The 15,688-nt window shown below is 38.4% G+C and overlaps 1 non-coding gene across 1 annotated transcript; it reads left to right on the top strand.

Annotated features, from left to right (window-relative positions):
* The first annotated feature begins 1,127 nt into the window (after nucleotides 1–1,127).
* On the top strand, nucleotides 1,128–1,235 carry LOC148570841 (small nucleolar RNA R71). Its single transcript, XR_015908237.1, has one exon. It is a non-coding gene; the product is annotated as a small nucleolar RNA R71 (small nucleolar RNA).
* Nucleotides 1,236–15,688: the final 14,453 nt, after the last annotated feature.

Here is a 15,688-nt window from a genome sequence, read left to right as displayed (position 1 = left end):
TGAACTTTCCAGGATCCTATCTCTTCTGAGGCAATGTCAGTTGATCCAGATCACTTAGTTCATTGGTGAACAAGGGAGGTTCATCTTCCCAAGTTTCAATACCAAATAATTTGGCATTTAGCTTCATGATTGCACCAAGGAACTTGGCAGCTTGCTCTTCAGTAACATCCTCATTCTCTTCAGAAGAGGAATACTCATCAGAGCTCATGAATGGCATAAGGAGGTTCAATGGAATCTCTATGGTCTCTAGATGAGTCTTAGATTCCTTAGGTTCCTCAGAGGGAAGCTCCTTATTGATCACTGGACGTCCCAGGAGCTCTTCCTCCTTAGGATTCACGTCCTCCTCTCCCTCTTTGGGTTCAGCCATTTTGGTTATGTCAATGGCCTTGCACTCTCCTTTTGGATTTTCTTCTGTATTGCTTGGGAGAGTACTAGGAGGGATTTCAGTGATCCTTTTACTCAGCTGGCCTACTTGTGCTTCCAAATTTCTAATGGAGGACCTTGTTTCATTCATGAAACTTACAGTGGCCTTAGATAGATCAGAGACTAAATTTGCTAAGCTAGATGGATTCTGCTCAGAATTCTCTGTCTGTTGCTGAGTGGATGATGGAAAAGGCTTGTTATTGCTAAACCTGTTTCTTCCACTATTATTATAGCCTTGTTGAGGCTTTTGATCCTTCTATGAGAGATTTGGGTGATTTCTCCATGATGGATTGTAGGTGTTTCCATATGGTTCACCCCATGTATTTTAACTCTGCAATTACAGGGTTCTCAGGATCATAAGCTTCTTCCTCAGAAGATGCCTCTTGAGTACTGTTGGATGCAGCTTGCATTCCATTCAGACTCTGAGAAATCATATTGACTTGCTGAGTCAATATTTTATTCTGAGCTAATATGGCATTCAGAGTATCAATTTCAAGAACTCCCTTCTTCATTGGCGTCCCATTACTCACAGGATTCCTCTCAGAAGTGTACATAAACTGGTTATTAGCAACCATGTCAATGAGTTCTTGAGCTTCTGCAGGCGTTTTCTTTAGGTGAATGGATCCACCTGCAGAAGTATCCAATGACATCTTTGATAGCTCAGATAAACCATCATAGAATATATCCAGGATGGTCCATTCTGAAAGCATGTCAGAAGGACACTTTTTGGTCAGCTGCTTGTATCTTTCCCAAGCTTCATAGAGGGATTCACCTTCTTTCTGTCTGAAGGTTTGAACATCAACTCTAAGCTTGCTCAGCTTTTGAGGAGGAAAGAACTTGGCTAAGAAAGCCGTGACCAGCTTATCCCAAGAGTTTAGGCTGTCTTTGGGTTGAGAGTCCAACCATATTCTAGCTCTGTCTCTTACAGCAAAAGGGAAAAGCATGAGCCTGTAGACTTCAGGATCTACTCCATTAGTCTTAACAGTATTACAGATCTGCAAGAATTCAGTTAAGAACTAAAAAGGATCTTCAGATGGAAGTCCATGAAACTTGCAGTTCTGCTGCATCAGAGAAACTAGTTGAGGTTTCAGCTCAAAATTGTTTGCTCCAATGGTAGGAATGAAGATGCTTCTTCCATGTAAATTGGAATTAGGTGCAGTAAAGTCACCAAGCATTCTCCTTGCATTATTGTTGTTGGGTTCGGCTGCCATCTCCTTTACTTGTTCAAAATTTTCAATAAGGTTGTCTCTGGATTGTTGTAATTTAGCTTCTCTTAGTTTTCTCTTCAGAGTTCTTTCAGGTTCTGGATCAGCTTCAACAAGAATGCCTTTTTCTTTGTCCCTGCTCATAAGAAAGAGAAGAAAAAAAAGAAAAGAAGAGGAATCCTCTATGTCACAGTAAAGAGGTTCCTTATTGTTAGTAGAAGAAGAAAAGGAATAGGGGTGAAGAAGAATGAAGAATCCAAACACAAAGGTGATGATAGGAGCAGAGATGTGAGATGAAGAGAAGTGTTAGTAGATGAATAAATAAATAAAAGGGGATGAGAGGAGGAGAGAATTTTCGAAAATAATTTTTGAAGAAGAGTTAGTGATTTTCGAAAATAGTTTTTGAAAAAGGTTAGTAGTTTTTCGAAAATTCAAATAAAAAATAAAATAATTAGTCTAATTAAAAAAAGAAATTTTGAAAAAGAGGGAAGATTTTTTCAAAAATTAGAGAGAGAGAGAGTTAGTTAGGTAGTTTTGAAAAAGGTAAGAAATAAACAAAAAGTTAGTTAGTTAGTTGAAACAAATTTTGAAAAGATAAGAAGTTAGGAAGTTAGAAAAGATATTTTGCAATCACTTTTTTGAAAAAGGTAAGATAAGAAGATATTTTTGAAAAGATATGATAGAAATTAGTTTTTTAAAAAAGATTTGATTTTTAAAATCTCAATTAATGAATTGATTCACAAGAAATCACAAGATATGATTCTAGAACTTAAAGTTTGAATCTTTCTTAACAAGTAAGTAACAAACTTGAAATTTTTGAATCAAAACATTAATTGATGATGTTATTTTCGAAAATATGATGTAAAATTAAGAAAAAGATTTTTGAAAAATATTTTTGAAATTTTCGAAAATAACTAAAAAAAATTGAAAAAAGATTTGATTTTTGAAAAAGATTTTGAAAAGGATAAGATTTTTTTAAATTGAAAATTTGATTTGACTCATAAAAACAACTAGATTTTAAAAATTTTTGAAAAAGTCAAATCTAATTTTCAAAATTTTAAGAGAGAAAAAGGGAAAGATATTTTTTTGATTTTTGAATTTTTATGATGAGAGAGAAAAACAAGAAAAATGATGCAATGCATGAAAGTTATGGATCAAAACAATGAATGCATGCAAGAATGCTATGAATGTCAAGATGAACACCAAGAACACTATGAAGATCATGATGAACATCAAGAACACATTTTTGAAAAATTTTTAATGCAAAGAAAACATGCAAGACACCAAACTTAGAATTATTTAATGCTTAGACATAAAGAATTCAGGAATGCATATGAAAAACAAGAAAAGACACAAAACATGCATATGCAAAGATCAAACAAGAAGACTTACCAAGAACAACTTGAAGATCATGAAGAACACTATGAATGCACGAATTTTTTCGAAAAATGCAAGATGAACATGCAATTGACACCAAACTTATAACATGACTCAAGACTCAAACAAGAAACACAAAAAATATTTTTGATTTTTATGATTTTCTAATTTTTTGTATTTTTTCGAAAATTATTTTGAAAAAGAAAAAATAAGGATTCCAAAATTTTTAATATGAATTCCAGGAATCTTATGCTCTTTAGTCTAAAGCTCCAATCAAAGGGTCAGGCATGGCTTAATAGCCAACCAAGCTTTAGTAAAAATATGAGTGTAATTCATTCAATTTTAAGCCAAAACCTCAGTCCAAAAGAATTTAGACATGGCTTTACAGCCAGCCAGGCTTTAGCATGCTTCATGAAACACTAGAATTCATTCTTAAAAATTATGAAGAAAAATATATTTTTGAAAAAAGTTTTTTATTTTAAAATTTTTTTCGAAAATAAAGGAGAAATTTTTGAAAGATTTTTTTGAAAAATTTTTGAAAACTTTTTGAAAAGAAAACGAAAAGAAAGTTACCCAATCTGAGCAACAAGATGAACCGTCAGTTGTCCAAACTCGAACAATCCCCGGCAACGGCGCCAAAAACTTGGTATGCGAAATTGTTACTCAGGTTGTGAATTATTGTTCGAAATAGATTCCCTGGCGATGGCACCAAAAACGGATGCACAGAACCATGGTCTAAACATATCTTCACAACTTCGCATAACTAACCAGCAAGTGCACTGGGTCGTCCAAGTAATAAACCTTACGTGAGTAAGGGTCGATCCCACGGAGATTCTTGGTATGAAGCAAGCTATGGTCACCTTGTAAATCTCAGTCAGGCGGATATAAAATAGTCATGGAGTTTTCGAAATTAAGGCTAAAATAAGGATAGAAATACTTATGTAAATCATTGGTGAGAATTTCAGATAAGCGTATGGAGATGCATTCAATCCTCTGAACCTCTGCTTTCCTGCTGTCTTCATCCAATCAGTCTTACTCCTTTCTATGGCTGGCTTTGTGTAAGGATGTCACCGGTGCCAATGGCTACTTTCAATCCTCTCGGGAAAATGGTCCAAATGCTCTGTCACAGCACGGCTAATCGTCTGGAGGCATCACCCTTGTCGTTGGTTGCATCCTATTCCTCTCTGTGAAAATGGTCCGATGCGCTGTCACTACATGGCTAATCATCTTGGAGGTTCTCGATCATACTGGAATAGAATTTACTATCCTTTTGCGTCTGTCACTACGCCCAGCACTCGCGAGTTTGGAGTTCATCACAGTCATTCAATCCCAGAGTCCTACTCGGAATACCACGGACAAGGTTTAGACTTTCCGGACTCTCATGAATGCCGCCATCAATCTAGCTTATACCACGAAGATTCTGATTAAGAGATCTAAGAGATACTCATTCAATCTAATGTAGAACGGAAGTGGTTGTCAGGCACGCGTTCATAGGGAATGATGATGATTGTCACGTTCATCACATTCAGGTTGAAGTGCAAATGAATATCTTAGAAGCAAAATAAGATGAATTGAATAGAAAACAGTAGTACTTTGCATTAATCTTTGAGGAACAGCAGAGCTCCACACCGTAATCTATGGAGTGCAGAAACTCTACCGTTGAAAATACATAAGTGATAATGGAGTTCCTTGGTCTCGGCCCCAAAGGGGAACCGGAGTAACCAAGACTACGAATACAATGATAAAAAGTTCTCTTTATAATAAACTAGTCACTAGGGTTTACAGAAGTAAGTAATTGATGCATAAATACACGTAGAGAGGTCATTCTTGGAGTTGAACGCCAGCTTTTGTGCCATTTTGGGCGTTGAACTCCACTTTGCAACTTGTTTCTGGCGCAGGACGCCAGAATTGGGCAGAGAGCTGGCGTTGAACGCCAGTTTGCATCGTCTAAACTCGGGCAAAGTATGGACTATTATATATTGCTGGAAATCCCTGGATGTCTACTTTCCAACGCAATTGGAATCGTGCCATTTTGAGTTCTGTAGCTTCAGAAAATCCATTTTGAGTGCAGGGAGGTCAAAATCCAACAGCATCAGCAGTCCTTCTTCAACCTCTGAATCTGATTTTTGCTCAAGTCCCTCAATTTCAGCCAGAAAATACCTGAAATCACAGAAAAACACACAAACTCATAGTAAAGTCCAGAAATGTGAATTTAACATAAAAACTAATGAAAACATCCCTAAAAGTAACTAGATCCTACTAAAAACATACTAAAAACAATGCCAAAAAGCGTATAAATTATCCGCTCATCAGTTTGTAATTGACAGAAGCTAAATGGCATGAAATTTAAAGGGAGAGGGAAGAATTGCAGTAAATTAAAGAGAACAGAAAGTAAAAGTGCTGAATCTTAAAGAACAAGTAAATTGAATTGCAGAAATTTAAATTGCAAGAAATGTAAATAACTAAATTTTAAAGTGCAAGAAATATAAATTGCTTGAATTATAGAAGGAATCGGGAACTGGAATTTGCAGAAATTAAACAATCACAAGTGAATTGCAACAAATAGAAGAGCAAAAGATGAATTAGATTGAAGTAGATCTCAAACAGAGAAGTAAAAATGCTTGAAGAGTTAAAACAGAAAGTGAATGTAGCTCAATTGCAGAAATTAAAAGGGAAATTAAAGATCTCAGGAGCGGAAGAGACTAGAAAACAAGTCTAGATCTCAAATCCTTCCTTGATCCAACAAGAACAATTGCAAAAAAAATGAAAAAGTAAGCTGCAGAAGAAGTAGAAGAGTGAAAGCAGTAAAGAGAATTTTCAATGTTAATCGAAATTTCTAAAATTATGCAGAAAGATTAACAAAAGATCTCAAGGTGAGATTGAAACAGAATTTCTTCAATTCTTCACCCAAGATCCAAAGCAAGAAGTAGAGAATGCAAAGGTAAGAACAAGGAAGAAGAGAGATCAATTCTCCTTCCCAATTCTCCAAAAGAAACTCAGATCTCAAAATTACAAAGTAAAATTCTAAAAGAAAGTAAAAATTCTTAAGTGACAAGTAAAAAGTTCAAAAGGTTTTCCTCTAAATCAAACTAGCTTCTATTTATACACTTTCTATTCTTGGATTTTAGAATTTGGGTGGACTTTTTAATTTGGTGAAGAATTGAATTAAATTTGAATTTTGGTCCATTATTTAGCCCAAGAGTGTTGCTCCCATGAGGATGCTCTGCTCTTGTGGGGAGCAGAGCATTGAGGCTTGAGCTGGATCCCGTTGTTGCGTACCAAGGCTTTGGGGCAATAAGGATAGCGCTCCGCTCTTGTGGGGAGCGGAGCATTGTGGCTTGTGTGTGTCTTGTGTGCTCCAAGTCTCCTAGCCGTGTCAAGTTGTGCGTGTTGCACCAAGGAGTAGCGCGCTGCTCTTGTGGAGAGTGTAGCTCTCCCTTTGCTTTGGAGAAGTCCCAAGTTCGAGACTTTGGGGATAGCTTTTTGGTGCAAATTTCCTTGGTTTCTTGTAGCGCCTTTCTCCTTGCTTCCTTTAGGTGCTGTGTTCGATCCTTGGAGGTGGCATTTTGGCCATGTGTGGCTCATTTTTCCTTGTGAGTAGCGCTCCCCACTCCCCCTTTCTCATGGGTTCGATCCTTGGAGTAAGCATTGGCAAACTATTTCCTTGGATTTATTCTTGAGTGAAGCCCGATAATGCTCTCAAGGGGAGCGGAGCATCATTCTTCTTTCCTTTGTTTCTTGGTTCAAAAGTGTGCTCCGCTCTTAAGGGGAGCGTAGCATCATGTCTTGCTTTATTGGCTCATAGTTTGTGCTTCCTTGAGAGAGTGCTCCGCTCCTGAAGAGAGCTCTATGCCTATGCCATGCTTTATTGTTTTCTTTGCCACACTCTTCTCCTCCTTGGGTCACGCTTCTTAGGCCACGCTTTCTTATTTTCTTCTTTTCTTCACCTACAATTAATCAAAACAACCAATCAAAGTATCACCAAATTCACAAGGTTTATAAATCATTCAAATATCAATCAAATTTAGCTTAAACTTCATGATTTAGTATCAATTAAATAGTGGTTGATTGATTCAAAGAAATCATGCAATTCCATTCCAAATTACTTACAATGCAAGAAAGTGCATGAAACCTAATAAAAATAAAGGAAAAGACTAGTAAAACTAGGCTAAGATGACTTGTCATCACAACACCAAACTTAAAACTTGCTTGTCCCCAAGCAAGCATTAAACATAAGAGAAGATAAAATGAAATAGAGAAGTATACATGTCCTTATTAAGCAGATAGTTGAACTTAGTTCATGGGGTTTCATGCAGATCAATAGTAACTCATTTATTACTTGCTATTAAACAAACAATGTTTCCTCAAGGGCTCACTAAGGTTGCTGCTATAATGCCTTGCTTTCTGCTTACTTCCCTTGTTAGCTTTTTCCTTCTTTCTTTTGCTTAGAGAGCTTATTACTCATTGAAGGCTTGGTGGCAAATGTTGCAGTAGCCTTTGGCTTAATTACACTCAACATTTCTTCACCTCAGACACATGGCTCACCTTTTTCTTCCTAGGCTCATTGATGCCCAGCATCTCTTTGGATAACTAAGTGTTTTGTAGCTAGGTTGCTCTTTATTGTGGACTTTCAGTTGGCCATCCCAAATCAGTTGATCTAAGTGGCCAAGTTTTGAAATACTCCTTAGAACTTACTTGTCCAAGCATATCCTAGTACACAAACACCACAGGCATATGTCCTAGGGTCCAAGCTATTGGTGTCTAGCCTTGTTATTTGTTTCTTTGCCACTTTTTGGCTTTTTCTATTTCTTTTTCTTTCTGTTTTGGTTTATTTTCAAGGGATTCTCATTAGTTGAAGGATCATACCAGCAAACTAGCTTAAGCTTCAAGTAAAATGTCATTATGCAGCAATTATTTTGTGAGCTAGCAATTGAATCAAACACATACCACCACTAACTTTCATTCTAACTTTTGCAACATTGAAAAATTACTTTTCTAAATTAAACATCTTTCTTTTATTCAACTAGCAAAGGAAACAAAATAAAATACTCAAGTTAATGAAGGATGACAATTATTATGCAGATAACTCTTTAAGCTGAAGAAAAATTGCAGATAGCTTTCTTTAGCATGTACTTTTACTTGCAACTAAATGAACATTCTAGCAAGGCATGAAGGAATCCCTGAATTAAAACATTTCATAACTACAAGGATTAAGTATGAATACAACCTGTTGGGTTGCAGCTTTTCATTCTTCCTTCAGTTATGCTCCTTTTTAGTCATAGTGCAAATGTTCTTTAATTTGTTGGCTGTTTCCATGCATACTCCTCAAACGTTGTTTGCTTTTCAAGCTCTTTAGGTATCTGGTTAATCTGCAAAACTTGTTTATGGGCTTTTGAACTTACTTTGGTGTGTGAACACCAAACTTAGTTCCTTGCCAATATTTCTCATGCAACAATTTAACTATTTGTGAAATTCCTTTTCCTAGCTAAAGGTAATAAAACTAAAAGCTATGAAACAACAAATGGTTAACTAGTTTATCTAAATGTTTAAAGCTGACATTATGCAGGAAGTGAGAATGCATTTTATGATGAAATTTTGGTGGAACACTAGTGCACGAATTATGAATCACACTTTTCACAACTCGTACCACTAACCAGCAAGTGCACTGGGTCGTCCAAGTAACACCTTACGTGAGTAAGGGTCGAATCCCACGGAGATTGTTGGTTTGAAGCAATCTATGGTTATCTTGTAAATCTTAGTCAGGAAGTCAATTATGTTTATCAGTAGAATTTCAAATAACCAAGAGAGCATAAATTAAAGGTTACTTGTTATGCAGTAATGGAGAATGTGTTGGAGTTTTGGAGATGCTTTGTCTTCTGAATCTCTGCTTTCCTCTGTCTTCTAATTCACGCACACACGTCCTCCTATGGCAAGCTGTGTGTAGGTGGATCACCGTTGTCAATGGCTACCATCCATCCTTCCAGTGAAAAGATTCCCAATGCGCTGTCACCGCACGGCTAATCATCTGCAGGTTCTCACTCATGCCGGAATAGGATCTGCTATCCTTTTGCGTCTGTCACTACGCCCAGCACTCGTGAGTTTGAAGCTCGTCACAGCCATTCGATCATTGAATCCTACTCGGAATACCATAGACAAGGTTTAGACTTTCCAGATTCTCATGAATGCCGCCATCAGTTCTAGCTTATACCACGGAGATTCTGATTAAGGAATCTAAGAGATACTCATTCAATCGGATATAGAACGGAGGTGGTTGTAAGGCACACATTCATAGTTTGAGGAAGGTGATGAATGTCATGGATCATCACCTTCATCATAGTTAAGCGCAAATGAACATCTTAGATAGGAACAAGCGTGTTTGAATGGAAAACAGAAATACTTGCATTAATTCATCGAGACACAGCAGAGCTCCTCACCCCCAACAATGGGGTTTAGAGACTCATGCCGTCAGAGAATACAAAGTTCAGATCTAAAATGTCATGAGATACAAAATAAGTCTCTAAAAGTTGTTTAAATACTAAACTAGTAGCCTAGGTTTACAAAAAATGAGTAGACTATGATGGGTGATGCAGAGATCCACTTCTGGGGCCCACTTGGTGTGTGCTGGGGCTGAGATTTAAGCAAGTCACGTGCAGAGGCCATTTGTGGAGTTGAACGCCAGTTTTTGTGCCAGTTTGGGCGTTCAACTCCAGCTTTTGATCCTTTTCTGGCGCTGGACGCCAGAATTGGGCAGAGAACTGGCGTTGTACGCCAGTTTACGTCATCTATTCTTGTGCAAAGTATGGACTATTATATATTGCTGGAAAGCCCTGGATGTCTACTTTCCAACGCAATTGGAAGCATGCCATTTCAAGTTCTATAGCTCCAGACAATCCACTTTGAGTGCAGGGAGGTCAGAATCCAACAGCATCAGCAGTCCTTTTTCAGCCTGAATCAGATTTTTGCTCAGCTCCTTCAATTTCAGCCAGAAAAATACCTGAAATTACAGAAAAATACACAACTCATAGTAAAGTCCAGAAATATGAATTTTTCCTAAAAGCTAATGAAAATAGACTAAAAACTAACTAGAACATACTCAAAACTATATGAAATTAACCCCAAAAAGCGTATAAAATATCCGCTCATCACAACACCAAACTCAAACTGTTGCTTGTCCTCAAGTAACCAGACAAATAAAATAGAAGACTAATAGGTTGAGAAGCAATAATATCTCAGAGTTTTCTTGAGTGAAGCTCAGATTCTAATTAGATGAGCGGGACTAGTAGCTTTTTGCTTCTGAACAGTTTTGGCATCTCACTTTATCCATTGAAGCTCAGAGTGATTGGCATCTATAGGAACTCAGACTTCTGATAGTGTTATTGATTCTCCTATTTCAGTGTGATGATTCTTGAACACAGCTATTTTATGAGTCTTGGCCGTGGCCCTAAGCACTTTGTTTTCCAGTATTACCACCAGATACATAAATGCCACAGACACATAACTGGGTGAACCTTTTCGGATTGTGACTCAGCTTTGCTAAAGTCCCCAATTAGAGGTGTCCAGAGTTCTTAAGCACACTCTTCTTTTTGCTTGGACCTCGACTTTAACCGCTCAGTCTCAAGTTTTCACTTGACACCTTCACGCCACAAGCACATGGTTAGGGACAACTTGGTTTAGCCGCTTAGGCCAGGATTTTATTCCTTCTTGGCCCTCCTATCCACTGATGCTCAAAGCCTTGGGATCCTTTTTATTACCCTTGCCTTTTGGTTTTAAGGGCTTTGGCTTTTTTTGCTTGCTTTTTCTTTTTCTTTCTCTTTTTTTTTTTCTGCAAGCTTTGTTCTTTGCTGCTTTTTCTTGCTTCAAGAATCATTTTTATGTTTTTTTTAGATTATCAATAACATGTCTCATGTTCATCATTCTTTCAAGAGCCAACATATTTAACAGTCTTAAGCAACAAATTCAAAAGACATATGCATTGTTCAAGCATTCATTCAGAAGACAGAAAGCATTGCCACCACATTTAACTAATTAGAATTTCTCTTATTAAAACTCGAAATTTTATTGCCTCTTATTCAAAAGATCTACTACTTTATTCATGTTTGCTGATGATGAGAAAAATAAATTATAGCTTAATTGGAGATAAAATCAAAATAGATACTAATTACTGCTATATGACTCCTAAGGTAAACTTCTATAAGGACACTGTCACAGAGTTATGGCAGAAATTGGAAATTAACAACCTTTATTCTGGGGGAATGGGGATTTCTCTGATCCTTGGGGTGCTTGGTCCTACAAGAGAAGACTTTTGGCGCTTCAATTCCCTTAAGTCACGCCCCTGCTCCTCTTGTTCTTTAAACATATAGGTTAGCATTTGACTGTGTTCCTTCTGTTCTTTTATTATTTGCTCCATAGCTTCCCGTATCTTGGTAATGGACGTCTCAAAATACTCCCAGTATTCAGATTGAGGGATTTCTGGGAGGAATTCCTGTGCTCTCTTCTTGATGGGATCCTCCTGTGCTTGTTGTTTTTCCATTGATGCTTTGGTGATTGGCTTTTCAATTAGGATATACTCAGTTATTCCCATCCTTACTCCAACGTCCTTGCAGAGCAGAGAAATCACGTTTGGATAAGCCAACCTGGCCTCTTTTGAATTTTTGTTAGCAATTTTGTAGAGTTCAGTTGAAATCAGCTGATGAACCTCCACTTCCTTTCCCATCATGATGCAATGGATCATCACTGCTCTTTTAACTGTGACTTCAGAACGGTTGCTAGTAGGCAATAGAGAACGCCCAATGAAGTCCAGCCATCCTCTGGCGACTGGTTTGAGATTCTCTCTCTTGAGTTGATTTGGGACACCCTTTGTGTTGGTGGTCCACTGGCTCCAGGGATACATATGTCCTCTAGAATCTTATCCAGGTCAATGTCTGCTCTCATCATCCTCCTGTTGAAGGAGTCTGGATCATCCTTTAGCTGAGGTAGCTTTAAGATCTCTCTGATCTTGTCAGGGGTGGTATGAACAATCTTCCCTCTGACCATGGTCCGAAATTCATAGAAGGCAGTTCCAGATAGTTTTTGCTTGTCAGTCTGCCACATATTAGCATAGAACTCCTGGACCATGTTCCTTCCTACTTTCGTTTCAGGATTAGCTAGGACTTCCCAGTTCCTGATTCGAATTTGCTCCTGGATCTCCGGATATTCATCTTCTTTCAGATCGAATCTAACTTCCGGGATCACTGATCTCAGACCCATTACTTTAAGATAATGGTCTGAATGTTCTTTAGATAAGAACTTCCCTTGATTCCAAAGTGGTTTTGGAACGCTCTCTTTCTTGCCTCTTGGAGTGGGTTGTTTTCCTTTAGGAGCCATGATCTTAGTGATCTCGGATAAACACACCAAAATTAGAGGTTTTCTTGTCCTCAAGCAAAAGAAAAGAAAGGAGAGGGATAGAAGGAGAGCTAGGTGCAATTGTTGATGGAGGAGGAGGGAGGCCGAACCCAAATTTAAAGGGATGGGGGGTGAGTTTTCGAAAAATTAAAAAAGATAAGATAAAAAGATTGAGTTGAAAAAGATAAGATAGAAGATATAGTTTAATTTTGAAAAGATTTTTGATTAGTTGAAAAGATTTTTGAGTGAAAAAGATAGATTTGTTTTCAGAAAATTTTTGAAAAGAGTTTGGATTGAATTTGGAAAGAGGGATTTTTAGAAATTAAGGATTTTAGAAATCAGGGTTCTTAACATGTTCATGTAAAAATCATGCATTGAGACATAAAATTTGAAATTAAAATGGAAATACGTGTGGAAAAATGAATTTGGCTCCTCCCTGCTGTCCTGGCGTTTGAACGCCCAAACACTGCCTGTTTTGGGCGTTCAGCGCCCAAATGCTGCTCTCCTGGGCGTTCAACGCCCAGCTGCTGCCATTACTGGTGTTCAACGCCCAGTGGGTGCCCCTTTCTGGCGTTGAACGCCCAGATTGCTACCATTACTGGCGTTTTCTTGCCAGTGAGCTCTTTCTCTCTGTTTTGTGTGCCGAAGTCTTCTGTAAATGATTATTTACCTTGTTACCAAAACAAATAAGAATAAAAATAGAAATAGGACAAAATGCTTAGAGGATTGTTGCCCCATGGCTGGGTTGCCTCCCAGCAAGCGCTTCTTTATTGTCTTTAGCTGGACCTTGCTGAGCTTTTAATCTAGCTTCAGCCTTGAGCATTCTTGCTCAATGTTGCCTTCAAGATAATGCTTGATTCTCTATCCATTGACAATGAACTTCTTATCAGAATCAATATCTTGAAGCTCCACATAACCATATGGTGATACACTTGTAATCACGTATGGTACCCTCCACCGGGATTTCAGTTTCCCAGGGAATAGCCTGAGTCTAGAGTTAAACAACAGGACCTTCTGTCCTGGTTCAAAGATTCTAAATGACAGCTTTCTGTCATGCCATTTTTTTTATTTTTCTTTATAAAGCTTGGCATTTTCGAAAGCTGTGAATCTGAATTCCTCTAGCTTATTTAGCTGGAGCAATCGTTTTTCTCCTGCTAATTTGGCATCAAAGTTTAGGAATCTGGTTGCCCAGTAGGCTTTATGTTCCAGTTCCACGGGCAGGTGACATGCCTTACCATACACGAGTTGGTATGGAGAGGTCCCTATAGGGGTCTTGAATGCTGTTCTGTAAGCCCACAGAGCATCATCCAAGCTCCGTGCCCAATCCTTTCTACGGGTATTTACTGTCCATTCCAGGATTCTCTTTAATTCTCTGTTAGAGACTTCAGCTTGCCCATTGGTTTGTGGATGATATGGAGTGGCCACCTTGTGGCGAATTCCATACCGAACCATGGCAGAGTAAAGCTGTTTATTACAGAAGTGAGTGCCCCCATCACTGATTAGTATTCTAGGGACACCAAACCTGTGAAAGATATGTTTCTGGAGGAACTTCAGCACTGTTTTAGTATCATTGGTGGGTGTGGCAATAGCCTCAACCCATTTTGATACATAGTCAACTGCCACCAGAATATAAGTGTTTGAGTATGATGGTGGGAAAGGTCCCATGAAGTCAATTCCCCATACGTCAAACAACTCAATTTCCAAGATTCCTTGTTGAGGTATGGCGTAACCATGAGGCAGATTACCAGCTCTTTGGCAACTGTCACAATTACGTACAAACTCTCGGGAATCTTTATAGAGTGTGGGCCAATAGAAGCCACATTGGAGGACCTTGGTGGCTGTTCGCTCACCTCCGAAATGGCCTCCATATTGAGATCCGTGGCAATGCCACAGGATCCTCTGTGCTTCTTCTCTAGGCACACACCTACGGATAATTCCGTCTGCACATCTCTTAAAGAGATAATATTCATCCCACAAGTAGTACTTTGCATCAGTAATTAATTTCTTCTTTTGTATCCTGTTGTACTCCTTGGGTATGAACCTTGCAGCTTTATAGTTTGCAATATCGGTAAACCATGGTGCTTCCTGAATGGCGAATAAATGCTCATCAGGAAACGTCTCAGAGATCTCAAGAAAGGGGAGGGACGTCCCTTCCACTGGCTCTATCCGGGACAGATGATCAGCCACTTGGTTCTCTGTCCCTTTTCTATCTCTTATTTCTATATCAAACTCTTGCAGAAGCAATACCCATCTGATGAGCCTGAGTTTTGAATCCTTCTTTGTGAGTAGATATTTAAGAGCAGCATGGTCAGTATACACAATCACTTTTGATCCTACTAAGTATGATCTGAACTTGTCAATGGCGTAAACCACTGCAAGTAATTCTTTTTCTGTGGTTGTGTAATTTTTTTGGGCATCATTTAGAACGCGACTGGCATAATAAATGACATGCAGAAGCTTGTCATGCCTCTGTCCCAATACTGCACCAATGGCATGATCACTGGCATCACACATTAGCTCAAATGGTAACGTCCAGTCTGGTGCAGAAATGACTGGTGCTGTGACCAGCTTAGCTTTCAGCGTTTCAAACGCCTGCAGGCACTGTGTCAAACACAAATGGCGTGTCAGCAGCTAGTAGATTGCTTAGAGGTTTTGCGATTTTTGAAAAATCCTTTATAAACCTCCTATAGAATCCTGCATGCCCCAGAAAGCTTCTGATTGCCTTAACATTGGCAGGTGGTGGTAATTTTTCAATTACCTCTATTTTTGCTTGATCCACCTCTATTCCCTTGTTTGAGATTTTATACCCAAGAACAATTCCTTCAGTCACCATGAAGTGACACTTTTCCCAGTTTAAAACTAGGTTGGTCTCTTGGCAACTTTTCAGAACAAGTTTCAGGTGATCAAGACAGGAGCTGAATGAGTCTCCATATACTGAGAAGTCATCCATGAAGACTTCCAGAAATTTTTCCACCATATCAGAGAAAATAGAGAGCATGCATCTCTGGAAGGTTGCAGGCGCATTACATAGCCCAAATGGAATCCTTCTATAAGCAAACACTCCAGATGGACATGTGAATGCTGTTTTCTCTTGATCCTGGGGATCTACTGCAATCTGGTTATAGCCTGAGTAGCCATCCAAAAAGCAGTAATAATCATGACCTGCTAGTCTTTCTAGCATCTGGTCTATGAATGGCAAAGAAAAATGATCTTTTCTGGTGGCTGTATTGAGCCTTCTGTAGTCAATACACATGCGCCACCCCGTAACTGTTCTTGTAGGAACCAGTTCATTTTTTTCATTA

The sequence above is a fragment of the Arachis ipaensis genome, chromosome B3, assembly GCF_059453495.1.
Source record: "Arachis ipaensis isolate K30076 ecotype BB chromosome B3, ASM5945349v1, whole genome shotgun sequence".
NCBI classification, from domain to species: Eukaryota; Viridiplantae; Streptophyta; class Magnoliopsida; order Fabales; family Fabaceae; genus Arachis; species Arachis ipaensis.
This window is presented reverse-complemented; position numbering and strand designations above follow the sequence as displayed.